Below are 3,700 nucleotides of genomic sequence, written 5' to 3'. Positions count from 1 at the left end.
GTCATGTAAATATAACTTATTCTTCAAGTCATTCACCATAAAAAAAGAATTCATGACTTCTCAATCCAGTGATCACTGTTCGTAAATAGTCAATACATAGTCAATACATCATCATCATCAAAAGGCAGAAGCCTTTTGGATAAAAAAGGCCAGAAAAGCAGCAACGCAAGTATCAACCACATCACAATTTTCCATGTAACATAGATACTTGGTTTCTTTAATACTAATTGAAGAGTTGATGAAATTTCTCTTTTAAAACAAGGATAACTTATCAAACAAATCTATTTGGACTGTGTGACATGAGCATTGACATTTATCCTTTAAAACAGAATTCAAACTTCAGCAAAGAGAAAGGTTAAAGGGAAAAGCATTATAATTTAAAATGTGAAACTAGACAGGAAGAGCAATCTATACTCAGGAGCCATCAGAAGATTTCCTAATGAATGATGAATAAATGAACAATCAAACTACTAATTACAATAAACTTACAATACTATAATTAAACTTCAAATTATTTTTGAATTTAAATTTCAAAATTTTCAGCATTTGTGTATTATTATAGAGCCTGGCCCAACCATGTAAGAAACTGAATTCAAACCCAAAATTCTTCCTGTTGATTAGAGTGTGTTTATCTGTCTGAAATAAAAAGCCCAATGATACCACATCACAGTAATTATGCTCTTTCCAAACTCAGATTTTTATGACAGAATACACAGCAAAATCCAGTGAGATGTAAGAAGACAGCATACACAAATCTACTTTTTTTATACAAAAAAAAAGTTGTTCTATTAAATCTGCCTAAACAAGAAAGAAGAAACAAGAGTAAAGTAGCTGAGCACACCATAGTTCAAAACCAAAAAGACAGAAGTTTTTTTGGGAATATACTCTTTCTTCTTCAGCGATGAACTGTTGAACATTGCTAACAGGATTCTGGGCTGCAGCCAAAGTGTGGCCAGCAGGCTGAGGGAGGGGATTCTGCCCCTCTGCTCTGCTGTGGTGAGAGCCCAGCTGGAGTGCTGTGCTCATCTCTGGCAGCACCAACGTAACAAAAACATGGGGCTGTTGGGCTAGTCCAGAAGAGGACTACAAAGATAATTAGAGGGCTGGAGGACCTCTCCTACCAAGACAGGCTGGAGAAGAAAAGGCTGCAGGGAGAACTTAAAGCACCTTCCAGTACCTAAAGAGAGCTGGAAAGAGACATTTCACAGAGATAAGGGGGAATGGCTTCAAAATGAAATAAGGTAGTTTTAGATTAGATATTAGGAAGAAATTCTTTACTGTGAGGATGGTGAGGAACAAGTTCCCTAGAGAAGTTGTTGATGCCCTGTCCCTGGAAGTGTTCAAGGCCAAGGTTGCTTGGGGCTCAGCATCCCGGTCTATGGAAGGTACATGGCAGGAGGGCTGGAATCCGATGATCTTGAAGGCCCCTTCCCACACAAATAATTCTGTGATTCTATGAACCCTGAGGAGAGGTAAAAAGAACAGCAGCTTCTTGCTGTTTCAGCTTCTTGCTGAAACACAATAACATGTTCAGTATTACTTATTCAGGTAATGAGTACTGGAGATATCAAAAAAACCAGCAGTGCAGACATTGAAAGCCTATTGATTTTTTTATCATAGATGAAATATCATAGAACACCAACAGAACAGAATGAATGTATTTGGAAACCGTTCAATTTTATGTTTTTTTCATGTAGAAACATGCTTATTGGTGTTCCTTTTATAGATTTTGGCTGCAAAAACATCTATGAATTTTAGTTCCCCAATCTAACAGAGAAAAATGTTTTGGGTGTTTCTGGGCTGGTTTTTTTTCTTTAAATATGTTATAAATATAAAAGTCTGCTTGTGGTTTTCGACATCATTTCTAGGCTGATGCATGAATTGGTAGAAAGACTGTCAAAACATATACAAATTCTTTAGCAGAGTTGTGAAAGCCTGAATGAACTGTAGGCTGTATCAGAAAATAATTGAGTAGGAGTTTTATTCTACAGGAATATCTTATCATAAGAAGTAACAGAATTATTTGAAAGACATGGGATGAATGCACCATCAGCCCTAAAAAAACCCACAATGAACTTGTTCCCTAAAAAAATTCAAACAAACAAAAACTCAGAAATTGTATGGACTGCAGCAATTTTTTTTAATGAGACCAAAGCTATTTGAAAAATGCAATTTTCAGACACCAACTTTCAGTTTTTAACATCAGCAGAAGTAAACAGGAGACTTTCATAATGGCAAATGAACTGTTTCTAAAGCCAGCAAAAGACCTTTAGCTTGGCTAAATACAATCAACAAAATCCAAATTTTCTGAATGTGCTGTTCTTTGCAACAAAGAAAATATTAATGAACCAAAAGAAATGTGACAAAGATAATAGTTTATAAGACTTTTCTTTGTGTTCAGAAATAATTTTTCTCCATTATAAACCAGGCGAAATGCCGACACTGGAAAACCTATGCACAAGTCAGTTCTTATCTCACCATTACAGGATCAGTGATGTCAACCAAACACTGCTTAACCTTCTTCTTGATGATCCATATTTCTTGCAGAAGTATATAGAAGGGCAGTATGTCTGCTAGCTCCTGTCTGCGTCTTTCATATAAAAGCTAGCAGCAATAATCCCCAGTACCCTTTACGAACAAGCAGGGAATTTATCATATCTGGTTGTAATGCCCTTTGGGACTCTTCAGGAAGAAAGGCACTGTAAATGTAAGCTCATTATCATCATTAACTCCTTTTATACACCAGCTGAGCTCAGAAGGAACAAACGAGAGAAAAATGTAAGGGAAAAAAAAGGTTAAATACATTTGCCATTCTCTTCCTGATAGGTTTTAGCACTTCCTAGTTAGTTTTTAACACTCATAGATACCTTTATTAGATTACACTTATTATTTATTAGGAATTCTTAAAATTACTTTGGTCATTTTTTCCCAGGAGATTATATTTACATTGCTAAGGAAGAAGAAAATGGCTTGACTTGTATTTAGGGATATGTAACACAGCAGTGCCTAACTGATTACACACTCAGAAACACCTTGAAACACCTTACGGTTTCCACAGTTATACCTCACCTACATGTGTGAGAATGACTTGAAAAAAGGAAAAACTCTCTGTTTGCCTTGTTTGTGTTTTGTGGGTGACTGTCACGGACATTTTTCATAGGAAAAATAGCACAACACCTTCTCAAACTGCTTTATGGGAAAAATATTAAACTTTTAAACTGGTTGGGCATACTTTACACAAAAGCTCTACAAAATGGCAACTTGTAGGGGCGATGCAGGATGCTTAAGGGTACTTAATTTTACAGAATTACTGCATCCAAATTCGGCAAGCGGTCACCTGAATGAAATAAAAAATCAGAGAAACAAGAAGAACTATAAAGTTTATCTGACTGTACAAATGCAAGAAAGAAAATCATACACAAATGTCCATAGCCGGAAAGAAATTTGTGGAGACACTTCTGATGCTATTCCACTGCGGGATGATGTGTGAACATCACCTCCTTCGCCCAGCCCGCTGCTCCGTTTTGCGCTCTCCCAGGGGAACACGCGCCCTTTTCTCTCCCCGCCCGTGGCCTCTGCCCCTGCAGTAAGGTGCCCTCGCTGCTCCGGTGCCGTCCCGGTGCCGACAGCTTCCCGCACCGCCTCCCAGCCACCCTCCGCTCCCACCGGGCGAGACTCCCGGTACCAGAGCAGGGCGCCT

The sequence above is a fragment of the Geospiza fortis genome, unplaced genomic scaffold, assembly GCF_000277835.1.
Source record: "Geospiza fortis unplaced genomic scaffold, GeoFor_1.0 scaffold195, whole genome shotgun sequence".
Lineage (NCBI taxonomy): Eukaryota > Metazoa > Chordata > Aves > Passeriformes > Thraupidae > Geospiza > Geospiza fortis.
This window is presented reverse-complemented; position numbering follows the sequence as displayed.